A 15,246-nucleotide genomic window follows, 5' to 3' on the forward strand; every position below is an offset into this window, starting at 1 on the left:
AACTCTTGGAAATAAGAAGCCATGTTATAAAAGGGTTCCATCATATCAGGAATGGTGACAAATTTCATCTTCAGTTGCCTTTGTCCCTCAAGCTTCGAATGCCTCCAGAAACCTTCCTAAGAGATGAACCCTTGCATTCCCCCTGTTGAGTTTATGGTTTTATCATCATCAAGTCATATTTATTGAGCATCCTTTAGATGTATGATGCTATACCCAAATACTATATCACTTCACTAAGGAATGTTCCCTACTAGGTGTTTATGCTGGAAGCTTGTGAACAATAGAAGTCCTTAACCTCCATGAAATTGTTTGGGGATAGGGGAAGAGGCAAGGTATATGAATGGGGAGAGGTGGGGTGTCGATGGACAAATAGATAATTGATAGATGGACAGGTAACTATTATTTCAATATAACTAGTTCCTTTTGAAATCCCATGTATTTTATTTTATGAATCTAAAAACATCATTTTGTGAAGGATCCTATAGACCCCCCCCAGACTGACCATCACACAAAAAAGGCTAATAAAAACCCCTACTGTTAAGTGAGAGGAAGTGTCATATATAATAATTCTAAGGAAAAATCGACTTACTATCTAGAATATATTAAAGTTTGTTCTCAACCATGAAAATTAAAAGTTCCACATGTGCCTGGGGCACAGAAAAAATGAGACCCAAGGGAAATCAAGCCAGCCAGACCAAGGAATTTTGTAAGACTTGCCTCTCTTTGTCTCTTATTGGGCTTTGTTAAGAGTTGTGGGTTTGTGGGAGAACCTCGATTTAAGAACATATGTTTGTGGAGAAGTAGCTGCAAGTGGACAATGACAATATTGCTGTTTTGCCAGAAATGGTGATGTAATGGTGATTCGTTTTAAAGATTCATAGAATTTGAGAATTAGAAAGAATAGGTCCACTGAGAGTTCAGCAACTTGATTGAAAACAGGGTCAAACTTTTTTTTTTTTGATCAGTAGGATGTAAGTTCCTTGAGATCAGGGACTGTTTTAACTTTGTCTTCATATCTCCACTGGATCTTATATATAATTGGTACTTAATAAATGCATACTGAATGAATTTTATCTGTAAGAATAAATTAGATGAGAGCAAATAAGTGGCTGAGTGAATAGAGGGCCAAGCTTAGAGGTGGGAGGTCCTGAGTTCAAATGTGATCTCAAACATTTCCTAACTGTATGGCCCTGAGCAAATCACTTAACTCCAGTTGCCTAGACTGTATCACTCCTCAGCCTTGCAGCTAATAATTGAATCAATTCTAAGACAGAAGTTAAGGGTTTAAAAAATAAAAGAAGTTAGATATACTATACTTTATACATTCATTTTGACGTAAAGTATCTATTAAAATACATTAGAAGTTGATTGTAAAATATTGGTCATTATTATATAGAATGAAGTAATCAAAATATGATAGCTACCTGCAATAGAAGGCAGATGTAGTACAATTCATTCAGGAGATGGGTTTTAGTCCCAAAGTTTCTCTCCTTGGCATTTAAAAGCAGAACCAAGGTCATTCATTTTAAATCCTTACTAAAACACCACCCTTGGTTTTCGTTATTTTGTTCCATTCTTTGTCCATGTTAAAACTTGAAATCCGAACTTCTTTTCATGAAAGATGTTGGACACTTGAATGCTGCTATATGTTTGTTAACTTATAAACTGTCTCTTGAAAAAGAAAAGAAAACAGAAATGAGAAAAAAAATGTTGAACTCAGTGTGAAAAAAACCAGAATAGACCTCTCATTCCAAAGAAGCCGCAAGATCTGAGGCTTTAAAAAACAACAACAAAACCCACCCACATCCTCTATGTTATTGTCCAGTGAGACCATGGGATAAAAGGACACTATGGAAGTCACTGTAGCTGACATTCAAAGTGCTGAGCTTGTCCAGCTGCCGTTGCTTAGAATGGAATGTGGGACAAGGGGAATAATTATATTGCCTTTCTCAAAGTCCTATATGTATCAGTCCTGGTCCATCTCCCTCAAGGCCCCCATTCTGCTTGGGTTAGCTACAGTATTTTTATATTTTCGAAACTAGGGAACTGCCCTTTCCAATCAACAATCTAGACTAGTGGTATCAAACTCAAAATAGGAACAGAACCTTGAGGGCTGCACATTGGCTTGGAAAGCCTCAAATTAACATCTATATTTTGTTGGTTGGGTTTTATTTTGTTAACTATTTCCTAATTACATTTTAAACCCTTAACTTATGTCTTAGAATCAACATTAAGTATTGATCCCAAGGCAGAAGAGTGGTAAGGACTAGGCAATTGGGGTTAAAGTGATTTGCCCAGGGTCACACAATTCGGAAGTATCTGAGTCCACATTTGAATCCAGACCCTCCCAACTCCTAGCCTACCTCTCTGTCCACTTAACCACCTACCTGCCCATTCAATTACATTTTAATCTGGTTGAGGCTACATTCAGGAGTGTTGTGGACCGTATCCAGCCTGAACTGTGAGTTTGACACCTCTGATCTAGACAATATTTTTAAATGAAGGTAGGTGCTGCTAAATGGTTCAGTAGAAAGAGAACCAGACCTAAAGATGGGAGGTCCTAGGTTCAAATGTGACCTCAGACACTCCCTAACTATGTTACCCTGAGCAAATCACTTGACCCCAGTTGTCTAGCCCTTAGCACTCTTCTGCCTTGCAACTAATACTCAGTATAGATTTTAATACAGAAGGTAAGAGGTTTTTTTTTTTAAATAAAAATAAAGTGAAGGTAAAGGCCTTCACTGAACATAGAATTGAATTCTGTATTGCTTTCACCTCCACCAGGTATAGAAAGCCTGAATCTCTATAATGGGTTAATACATAAGAGCCAAAATGAAGGTAGTGATTCAAGGAAACCCTTACCTCTTCTTCCTTAACCTCTCTTAATCCCAGTGCCTTCCATCTGTTAATTGTTTCCTTTTTATCCTTTATCTATAACTTGCTGGATATATATTTGCATATTGTCTCTGCCATTAAATTGTGAGCTCCTTAAGGGCAAGGACTGTCTTTTGCCTCTTTTTGTACCCCAGAGCTTAGCACAGTGCCTGGCACATAGTAGGCACTTAATAAATGTTTATTGATTTAAAAAAAAGAATATCATACTGCCAAATCTTTCCCATCTTTCTGAATTGGCTATCAGCCTGTCCACTAGACCTGTTTCCAGTTATAGTCAGGTCCACTTTTTCAGAAAAGCGGATCCAAAAAATCAAAATGTGATCGGAGAAGTCTCTCAGTGTTTATAGCTCAGTGGAACAGACCCCCAGCATTCATTAAACCATACTTAGTACATCTGAAGTGGAGGAGAAAGCAAGCTGCTGCCACCTTCATGCTGGTTAGCACAACATATACAAGTCGCCAGTGCCCTCTACTGCCCAGAAAGGCAAACCCACTGAGCAGAAAGCACTGCAGAGGGTGAGATCAGGATACATGCAGTTTAAATGCCGGAAGCTTGGACAGCTGGAGTTCAAGTTCAAGTTCAGACTGACCCTTCATGGTGACATTAAACATTTGTAAAGTGTTTCTCTTATTCATGATTTAATCAGTAATTCATCTTTATAGCATTTCTGAGAAAGTGACCATGGTTGGCCCCAACTACAATCCACATAAAAATAGGGGTGAGTCATTTACTCAATTAAAAAAAGGCTTTGTTCAAGGAATTAGAGAAAGCTCTTTTAGTCTCAGCTTCAGACCCAAATTGGCAGTAGAGAGAACTAATGGGAAAATTGCAGAATCTACTTTCCTAAGCCAGTCATTGACTAGGGATAAAAGTTATTTTTTTTCTCTCTAAATTTTTTATCTATAAGGTCTGTTTCTTCAATATCATGTAGTATTTTTAAAAAATGATAAATAACATCTGTATAGTGCTTTAAGATTTGCAATTTGATCTTATTATCTCATTTACTCCTCACAACAACCCTGGGAGATAGGTGCTATTATTATCCCCATTTTACAGCTGCTGAAACAGGTAAACAGAGGTGAAGCAACTTGCTCAGGGTCAGTGCCACACAGCTAATAAGTGTCTGAAGTCACATTTGAATTCATGTCTATCCTGATTCTAGATCCAGCACTCTAAATAAACTGTACTACCTTGCAACCTTCAGCTACAGTGGCCACCCCAATGTGCAGGTGTAATCATGTCACTCCTCTGTTCAAAAACCTTGTGTAGTTTCCTATTATCTGCAGGCTAGGAGCCAGTCACATAGCCAGAGAAGAGATTTGAACCCAAGACTTCCTGATTCCAAGGCCAGCTCTCTGTGCACTCTGACACACTGTCTGTTATGTTGTTAGTGTCCTAGTTGTCATTCTCAAATGGGTCTGCTCTTATCACTTCAGAAGTTCCCTTTAGCATGCAGATTGCAATCCATCCATGACTTCCTAATCTATGGGAATATAATCCATGTCTTAACATAAGTTTGTCATGGCTCGCCTTCTTTATTCCCAATATAGAGTACCAATGGAATATTTGTTTCATATGTCATTCTTTGTCCTCATGCACATAGCTCATCTTCTCTTCCTATCCTAAACTTCCTTGGTGAAAATCTATCCCTGCTCTTCTCTAGAGATCGTCATAGGTTATATAATAGACCCTACTTATCCTGGGCTTCTTCACTGCCTCTGTATGATATTTGGCTTTAATTCTTCTTATCTGCAAGAAGGAACATCTTGAAGAACTGTCTCTCTACAAGGAATCTCTTCAAATTGGACTCTGTGCTGGGTCTCCTCTATCACAAAGGCTATATAATACCTTTATGGAATGTACATCTCCCTGTTTTACTTCTTCCCTGAAGTTTATGATTAGAGAATCATCAAAATGAGTCTTTTTTTATGTTATTCAGGGAATCTTGAATAATTTTGATGCATGGATGTGAGACACTTTGTTGTAGAAAAGTCTTTGAAGTAGCATTTTGTTTTGCAAAATTAAGTGGTTTTTTTTTTGTAATTATGATTCAATAAGCACAATGGGATCTTATATTCTCTACATTTTTCAGTTAGTTGTTAAATTGCAAAGACATGGCTTGGTGATGGATGCTGCTTGTAAAAGCCTTCTTGTTTGCTATTAATACCCTCATTGAGGATTCCTTTTATTTGCATATAAATGACTCAATATAGATATTATATGGATGGGAGAGTAGGCATATAGGTCAATAATTACTGATGTTCTCTATCATCCTTTGAGGAAGGCACATTAATAAAATTTTATTTTTCTCACACCTTTAGAATCCTCCCCTCTATGCTTTTAGTATCTTATATTTCAGTGCATTGATACCCTCACAATTGTGCTGCCTCCCACAAGGATCTCTTCTATATATACTTGATCCAGTGTGGCTGCTTTTTCTTTTATTTATTCTCTTTAGTACAATTACTGCCTTTCTATAAGCACATCTGGGACTGTGATGTTAGGATCCAAGAGCTGAGATTCCTTTGCTCTTGATAGAAAAAAGTCTTTTATAATGAGTTTTACAAAAGCTTTTCCATTTTTCTTCTATTGTCCTCCTTCCATTTTTATCCTTAAATGCCCTTGGGATGACTTTGCTTAGTTAGATTGCTTGCCAAGCTTTCTTTAAACTTATTTTACTGTCCACTGTTTCTCTCAGCTTTGGGAGACAATGCTGCTCATAATCATCCATCATTCTTCTTCATAAGATTTTACAAACAAGTTTATATTCTAACCCAGTGCTGCCTTTGGCAGCCATCCCTCTCCGTTTGGCAAGTATGTCAGATTGACTAAGGCTCTTTCTGGAAAGAAAGTATTCTTGTTTATGATAATTAATTTACATTGGTTAAACTTCTTGATAAAATTATTGTAATCAGTATCAGGGTCATTTCTATTGTCCATTTCCTATTTTTGATTGACTTGTTTAAATGGTAGATATAAACTTGTAGGTTAAACAGAAGCCTTGAACTTTTTATATCATAAGCACTTTCATCAATAAGAGAATTGGGAGGCACTAGACATGACAAGCACCAAATAACAGTTTGAAAAATGAAGTAGTTTTCCCTGAATCCACTAGCTTTGTATAATCAGACCATGGATTTATCAGGGCTAAGATCAGAGTTAATAAAGGAAAAAAAAAGAGAATAATGAGAATAAAATAAGACTGACGTCAAGAGAAGGAACAGATATCATTCTACCTGCATCCCATATTAGCCTCCAGACTATAAGTGTCTTGCTCATAGATTCCACTAAAACTAGCATTAGCTAACTTTCTCCTTAAGGTAAACACACTTCCCATCACCCACCCACCCCCCAAAAAACAGAAAGCAACAAAGGGTCCCCTGAACATAATACCCAGGTCTAGTCTTAAAATGTACTCTATTTTTATATTTTTCAAATTCCAAACTTTAGAAAATAAGCACAGTCAAACAAAACAAATCTATACAATGGCCATTTAAAAAAATGTATCTTTTTTTTTTTTGCAATTTGATTCATCACCTCTTTGTCAAAAGTAGGTAACATGCTTCTTCTTTGAGATGTGGTTTATCATTATTATATTGGTTGGTTCAAAGTCTCTCAAAACTTTCAAAGGTTTTCTTTATTGTGTTGTTCACCTTGTATAAATTTGTCTCCTGTTTCTACTCACTTCTCTCTGTATCAGTACATACTATCCAGGATTCTCTGAGGTTTTCCCTTTCTCATTTCTCATAGAATAGTGATATTCCATGACATCCCATAAATTCAGTCCAATCTAATAAAATTTTATTAAGCACCAACAATGTGCCAAGAACTGAGCTAAGTGCCAGAGATACAATTAAGGAGCTAACAATGTGCTGTAGGGGAGGGGGGAAATAACATACAAAATGAGACAGGAAAAGGTAGGAAGAAAGACTGGTTGTACCTTGTTCTATGGAGTTGAAATCTAATAGAGCAGTGGATACAGAGTGGAATGAGCTGAAAATAGTTTCTGCCCTATAAAGGAATGCATTGGGAGGAGTTTGGTACTTTACCCTCTAGCCCTCCAGTCAAAGAAAAGAAAAGACTGAGGGAGGGGATTTTAGTCAAGTCTAGCATGCTGATGAGATTAGAGGTAATGAATGAACTTAACCTAGTAGGGACAGATTGTTCCAAAGAATTGATACTAAACAGAGTAGCAAATGTAGAATAGAACAAGAACTACTTTCATGTGCCAAAATCTACTTGGCAATTCCATAATCAATAGGTAACCTCTTTAGATTCCAGCACTTTGGTTTTCTCCTTCCCTCCCCCTTTTAATTATTCTTTTAGAATCAAGAAGTTTATGCTACCTTTGAAACAAAAATTTTTCCTCCTGGGTATTTTCCTATCACATCTTGCTTTCCTATTGAATTTAATATATTTCTATGTCAAATTCTTTATTTGTATTGTGTGGGTGTGTGTTCAACTCTCCTTCATCTGGTTTAAATAAAGTAAGGTTCATCTTATGTCTGCCCCTCTCACCCTTTCCTCTATATTTGTGTACTCTTTCTTACACAACCCAGGTATGAAAAATAGTAAGTTCTACCTCCTTCTTCCTCCTTTCCATACTATTATATTCTTTTTACTCTCTTTTCTCATTTTCCTCCCAAAACCCTGAGAACAGAACCAATGCACTCAGAAGGTTCTCTCTCTCTCTTTTTTTTTTAACATCCTCAGTACTTTTGGAAGCCATTAAAGTTCTGAAGGTACGTCTTCTCTATTAGAATGTTAATCCTAAATCATTATAACAGCCATTTTTCATTTGCTCAAATAAATTTACTTTTTTTGGTTTTCCCTGGTGCTTGTGTTTGCATTTCAAAGTTCTTATTCATCTCTGATCTTTTAATGAGAAATGCTTGAACGTCTTTTTTTCCATTGAAGATCCATCTTTTTCCATGTAATATTATATTTAGCTTTCCAGGATATTTTATTCTTGGTTGTTAACCTTTAACTTTTGCCTTTTGGAATATTGTATTCCATAGCTGCCAGCTTTTATGTGACTCTGACTTGGTCATTGAACTCCTCCTCTTTTATTTTTTTTCCTTTGAAATAAAAGCTCTCAATTTTAGCAATAACATTTCTAAGACTTTTCCAATTTGAGTTACATTTTAGAAGTGATCAGAACATTGTTTTAAGATTTTCACTTTTCTCTCTAGATCTATAGGAAATTTTCATTGGTAAGTTCTTGAAATATAATTTATTTACCTTTTTTTAATATCATGGTTTTTAGGGAGATTGATTCTGAAATTATCTCTTCTTGATTTGTCCTATTTTTCAATCTTTTGATTTTGTTCTGTTATTTCTTGCAGTCTCACAGAATTGCTCATTTCTGTTTGGTCTACAATTTCCATGGAATTCATTACTTTGTATTGTAGTCTTAGTTGGTATTCATGTAGTCTTAGCTGAAAATTCATGTTTTTCCTTTGAGTCTTTGCTTAGAGTTGTTCTGTAATTACTTTCTCCTAAACTGGCCTTTGGGACATCTCTACAACTATAATAATCCTTTGGTTAAATAAAATGGAGAGAGATGGAGATTAAGTGACTCACCCAGAGTCACATATCTAGTAAATATGAAGGTCAGATTTAAATTCAAGCCTTATCTACTTCAATATCTAGCCATCCCATTCAAATATAAGTTCTTGAGGGCAAATGCTGTAGATTTCTATCCTCTGTGTCTAGCATGATACCTGGCACATACTAGGTTCTAAATAATTTTTTTCTATTTATTCTTATTTTTTTTAAATAGTTATTTGTTTCTAACATTCTTTTCTTATTAAATTTTTAATTCAGATTCATTCTCTCCCACCCACAACTTATCCATTCTTTTTTCTTCTTCATTCTTTTGACTTTGTTTTATTTTTTCTTGAAGTTTCATGGTGTCATTAGCTTCTATTTGCCCAGTCCTAATTTTTAGAAAATTATTTTCTTCAGTGAGCCTTTGTACTTTCTCCATTTGGTCATTTCTACTTTTTAGAAAGGTCTTTTCTTCAGTGAATTTTTGCACCTCTTTTACCATTAGGTCAGTTTTGTTTTTAAAACTTTCTTCACAATTTTTTTCTCTTTTGCTGAACTGCCAATTCTCTTTCCACTACTTTCTTGTATCATTCTTATTTTGTTCCCTGCTTTTTATTCTACACTCTTATCACTCTCTTTAACTCTTCTAGGAATTCTTGCTGGCCTTGAGTCAATTAGCATTTTTCTTTAAGGCTTTATTTGTAGTTTTTTCCACATTGTTGTCTGTTTCTTAGTTTACATCTTGGTCTTCCCTGTCACCACCATAGTTTTTTATAGTCGAGTTCTTTTTTGTTGTTGTTGACTGCTCATTTTCCCAGCCTATTCCTTCACTTTGAACTTCATGGTAAAGTTAGACTCTATTCACCTGGGAGTAGGAAACTGCAATGTACCAAGCTTTAGGATTTTTCATTCTTCTGTTTTCAAAGCTAGTGCTAGAGGGAGTCTAAAAGTTTTTGGCCATCCCAACATGGTGTTATTGGAGGTCTGAGTTCTGGTCCTAAAGGGTCCAGGAAGGACCCATGTTCTCCTACAGTCACAAGTATTAGTGCTTCTTTTGACTCTGGAAATGTGACCAGGTCATCTTTTCTCCTGCAGCAACAAGTGCTATCCTTCCTCTTGGTCTTGGACCAGGGCCCCTATTCTTTTGTAATGATCATAAGCACTCCCCTGTGTCCTAGAACTGCAATACAGAACTGTTTATGGGCAGTAGAGTTGTCAATCAGCACCAGCTACACCTAGTACCTCCAAAGGGCCCCCTGTAATCTTTTTCTGACTAGTCCTCCAACCTACTTACTATCTCTGGACTGACAGCCCCCAAAGCTTCTTCTGCAGCATCAGCAGCCACCTCCAAGACCCTCTATTGGTGCTCATACCATGATCAAGTTTGGGCCCAACTCTACTGTCACAGACCTTTCCCATCAACCTCCTAAGTTGTCGTAGGCTAGAAAAATGACTTACTCTGACCTTATTGTTGGCTCTTCAGCTCCAAAATTTTATTTAAGGCATTTTTAAAAAGCTATTTAGAGGGGAATGTTGGAAGAGTTAAAATGGATTTCTGTCTGTACTCTGCTATCTTGGTTCTGCCCATGACAGTTCATCTAATTCCAGTCATTCTTCAATGTTCATACTATTCATGATTGATTAGTCAATGGCTATGCTGTTGAGTTTCATGATGGTGCTGTTTGTTGGGGGAAGGAAAAGGGGGCAAAAATAAAAAATATCAAGAACTGAAAAGGCAAGATCAACTAAGCACTCAGATGAGTATATCATACTCCTCATTGGATGCCAAACAGAAGCAAAGTATAAATTTAGCTTCAAACTTGATCTTACCTCAACTTTAAGCTCCCAGCTTACACTGTTACTTTAGGATTAGGGAAAAGAGTGAAATAAATAGATCTCCCTTTTTTCTCTTAGGGACTGATGTTTGGAGGATCAAGCACCTGTCCACTTAGACAGTGGTTTGGGATATCTTTGATTATCAAGTAATATTGGTATTCTGGGTTGGGCAGGGCTGCCATTCTCTGCTTAATCTGTTGACACAATGAATGAAGGAAGGATTTATTAAGCCCTTACTATAGTATAGCATATGCAAAGTGGGCATCTAGGTACCACTGATGTATAGCGGTGCTGGGCCTAGAGTCAGGAAGACTCCTCTTCCTGAGTTCAAATCTAATCTTGGACATTAGCTTTGTGACCCTAAGCAAGTCACTTAGCTCTCTTTACCTCAGTTTCCTCATCTGTAAAATTAACTATAGAAAGAAATAACAAACCATTTCAGTGTCTTTGTCAGTATCTGTAAACCTTACAAATGAGGTCACAAAGAATCAGACATGACTAAAACGGCTGAATAACAACAAACATATGTGTGTGTGTGTGGTATTGTGCTAATCAGATATGATATTAAATGATGAAGTGAAGACCCAGAAACTTAGAGACAGAAATATTGACAGCCAAGGGCAATCTTATAAACAGAGTCCAAGCCTAGTCAATGCTACTTCTCAGTGATTAACATTAATCCCATTAGAGAACTTTTCTTAGTCTTCCAGCCTGAAGTGAAGATGGAGATATGCCAGGATTGAAGAAACTGCATTTGGTTTAGCAGAGAATATCCTCTCCTATCTTTCCATTTTTATTTTCCAAGTTGGCAGGGAAGTCTCCTATATAAACTGGCTTTCTGACACAGAGACATGTGCACATCCACAGTTGTCCTGGCAAACCTTTTCTGAGCTTGTTATTGATTGAAATGTGCTCATTAGTTGCTAATAAGGAAACCATTCAACTCACTTTTTCCCGTCTTAGCTTCTCTCCTATCTTTCTCTCCCTGACTAGCTCCTGTTTTTTCAAAATTGATGGTCCTTTCAATATGTTGATTCTTGAAATACCTAAGGGTGCTTGTAGACAGATTTCAACAAGAGCACCAAAAGAATCTGATAACTAAACATAAATCAGTCAATGACTGAACAAATATTTAATAAGAAATTGCTATATGCCAGGCACTGGCTAAGTAAGAATAAAAATGGGGCCAAAACAGCCTGTGTCCTGAAGAAACCTGCACTGCAATGGGGGAGACAATACTTATTAGAGCAGTGGTAAGGAAAGAAGGACATTTTGGTTTGAGGAGTCACAGGGGTGGTGAATGTAGCTGTCAAAGACAGTCAATGGACCCAGAGGGTTAGACTAGATGGTTTCTAAGGTTCATTCCATCACTAGAGCTATGATCTTATAATCCTTTGCTATTGCTGAGTAGCCCTTGTCATTAGGAAATGTTGCCTTCTGTCCAATTCAAATGCATGACTCTACAATTAATCCCATTGCCTCTTATTCTGAGGGAGGGAAGGAAAAAGGGAAGAAGTAAATATGTATTAAACATCTCCTGTGTGTCTGACACTGTGTGTCTGACTTCCTTCAATATTCACAACTTGGTGAGGTAGATGCTATTATGAACCCTGTTTTTCAATTGAAGAAACTGCGGCTGACAGAGATTAAGTCAGTTGATAAATGTTTATTAAGCATCTACTATGTGTCAGGTCCTGTGCTAAGAGCTAAGGAATCAAAGAAAGGCATAAGATCCTTCCTGTCCTCAAGAAGCTCACATTTAAGTGGGGAAGACAACACAAAGAGAGGATTAAGAGGGCATGATGAAGTCTTGCACCCAGAGGAGATGATCAGAGGAAGTGAGATTTCAGAACTGATTTCAACTTGCAGAATTATGTGCTTCTGGAAATAATTTATGTCCAAGAAAGCAGTGAGGTGGGAATGATAAGGGGAATTGACAGAAAGCCCTCCTTATATGGTGGACAAGGAGTAGATCTTCAATATCCACCCTCTGTTCTCTTCAGTTAGAGGGAGGAACCCCAGATGTAGGGGTTGCTGAGGAGGTGAGAGTTTTAGAGTTGATTTCAACATGTAGAATAATGAGTTTCTAGAAATCATGAAATCTAGGAAAGCATTTAGGAAGGAAGTGATTAAGTGAATTTCCCTGAGTCACGTGGCTATTAATTTGAGGCCGAATTTGAACTCAGATCTCCCTAATCCAAGTTCAAGAACCTATCCCCTATGTCACTTAAGTGCTTCCCATCCAGAGATCTTTTGTGCAGAGTCAGTAAAGAGCTGACTAGAAAAACCTACCAGGATTCAAGTTCTTTCTCTGACTCATTCAGGCTTTGTGGACCTGGGCAAATTACTAAGATCTCAGGACTCTAATCAATTAAAACTATAATTTGCAGAGCTGCCAGCCTAGATTGGCAAAGGGAATCTCCTCATCCAGGAGTTCCCTAAACTAATGAACTTATATTGTCTATCCCTTTCTTGCCTATTATTATTTTGGGTGTTACTTCACATGTGGGCCTCCAAAAAATATTAGCTAGGTGGCACCATGAATAGACTGCTAAGCCTGAAATCAAGAAGACTTGAGTTCAAAGCCAGATTCATACACTTATAAACTGTATCACCCCAGGCTAATCACTTAACCTGTCCGCCTCAGTTCCTTCAAATGATTCTGGCACTTAGTAACATAGTGTCTTAAGAAGTTCTTTGAGGCTTTTCAGAAGAAAGACATTGTATAAATCCTGTGCTAATATGTTGTTATTATCTAACTAGAAGCCTTCTCTGTGCAACTTTCTCTTCAGTGATGAGAGAGAACACCTGGTCACTCACTACCTTTCATAAATTTGAAGATTATTATTCAGTCCTTCCTATGGGAGTCAGACCTTGAAAAAAGGGCAAAGGTGTCAAAGTTTATTTGTGTCATGAATTTCTGTTTTGACTGAAATCTCTGGGCTAAGCTTAAGCCTCTAAAATTAATAGTTCCCAAACTTCGGTTTCAGGACCAAAGTTATTGAGGCTAGTTAAGTAGTTTAGTGGATAGAAAGCCAGGCTTGGATATGGGAGTTTCTGGGTTCAAATCTGGCCTCAGACATTTCCTAGCTATATGACACTTAACAAGTGTCACTTAGCCTCAGTTGTGTAGCTTTTACCATTCTTCTGCTTTGGAACAAATGCTTAGTATAGATTCTAAGAGGGAAGAATTATTCAGGTCTTTTTATGTGGGTTATATCTATGGATATTTATCATTTTAGAAATTACATCTTTTTTATTGTTATTATTATAAAAATAGTTTTAAGTATTTTGATTTGAAGAGCCCTGAAAGCATCCCAGGGACCCCCTAGGTTTTCTTACACCACACTTTGAGAACTATAGCTCCAAACTTTGTGGTGGATAGAGTGAACAATCAGAGAGAGGCATCTAGATGGCTATGTGGATAGAGCCAGGCCTAGAGACAGGAGGACTTGGGTTCAAATATGGCCTCAGATACTTCCTAGATGTATGACCCTGGGCAAGTCACAAACAGTTGCCCAGCCCTTACTGCTTTTATGCTTTGAAACCAATACTTTATATCAATTCTAAGACAGAAGTAGAGGTTTAAAAAAAATTCAGTCAGAGATTTTTGTTGAGCACATCATGTGCCCATGACAAGAATAGGTCCTAACCCACAGGCACTGAGGTGGACCTCACACTCAAGAACCTCTTTGATTGGTAGGCTAGTGAAACTAAAGGCTAGGGGAAAAAAATAAAACCCCAAGGTAAAGAAATCAAATGAATCAACTTCCCCATCTCACTCCACTCCTCTTCCTCCTCCTCCTACCCCTAGCCGTTTTTTGAAGCTTCTCTACAGCAATTAAACCCTACTGATTCTCTTTTATTTACTTTTGCCTGGACCAGAATATCTGTTTCTTTAAAACTTGTTAGTAGATCAGAAGTGTTCCCACTCGAAGGTGTGGGTATTCTGGAGCCACCTCCTGTGGTCTTGAGAGAACTAATTATTGAATATTTATGTGAAAGCATTTATACCTTGGAGACCGACAAAAGTGCCAAATCAGAGCTTCCTAAATTGTTTTATTAATTGTCTAGACTCAAGAAAGTAATAAAGAAGACGTTAATAGTTCAGGTTAAACTTCAGCATAGGTTGTGCCTTTTCAGAGAGCCCATTATTAAATATTTACCAGCACATTCCCGCATCAAGTTGTCGATCCATCTCCCAGCCTATAGGCAGAAACACCTGGAAGGTTATGTTTCTGCCTTAGCAGAAACAGTACTATTCCTATCCCTTGGTAATATAGTATCCCAGAAAGTTCCTTGAGGCTTATCAGGAGAGAGACATGATGTGAATCCTTGGTGTTAATATGTTGTTTTTGTCTAACTTGAAGCCTTCCTGTGCAATTTGAGGCCATTTCTCCTATTTGCTCTTCAGTGGTGAGAGAGAATAGTTGGTCACTACTTTTCATAAATTCACAGATTGTTATTAGGTCCCATGATCTTTACTTCTCAAGACAAAATAATCAAAATGATCCCTGCTGGTTTATGGTTTCCTAAACTGTCTCATATTCTAACCTTTCCATCAAACTTTATGTGGACCAAATGCTCTGTGGTCATGAGTCAGTCATCCCTCCCAGGATCGCTGGGAAGAAGTTGGTCTTAGCCATGTTTTTGAGTTGAAGAAACTGAAAGAGCAAAATGACCTGCTCAGGGGTCAACACAGAGAATCAATGGCAGAGATGGGACTAGAATACACAACTCCCATTTCATGCTATGCCTACCATAGTGTCCTGTAGCTTTAAAATCTAATGGACTCTTGTGGAAAACTACGTATGGCATCTGGGATTTGATGCAGCCATAATGCCTAGAAGAGACAGGCAGGGGAGCTCTTTATAAATCTATAATGGAGACCATAAAAAAGGAGAACAGAGACAAAGAGGCACGAGGGAAGAGGAGAGAGACATAAAAAGAAAAATCGGAAAACT

General features: G+C 37.4%; 1 protein-coding gene across 4 annotated transcripts in view; it reads left to right on the forward strand.

Annotated features, from left to right (window-relative positions):
• ECHDC3 (enoyl-CoA hydratase domain containing 3) overlaps window positions 1-15,246 on the forward strand; it is a 107,674-nt gene that overhangs the window by 17,364 nt on the left and 75,064 nt on the right. The gene's annotated exons all lie outside the window — the stretch shown is intronic.

This window comes from Monodelphis domestica, chromosome 5, assembly GCF_027887165.1.
Source record: "Monodelphis domestica isolate mMonDom1 chromosome 5, mMonDom1.pri, whole genome shotgun sequence".
Classification (NCBI taxonomy): Eukaryota; Metazoa; Chordata; class Mammalia; order Didelphimorphia; family Didelphidae; genus Monodelphis; species Monodelphis domestica.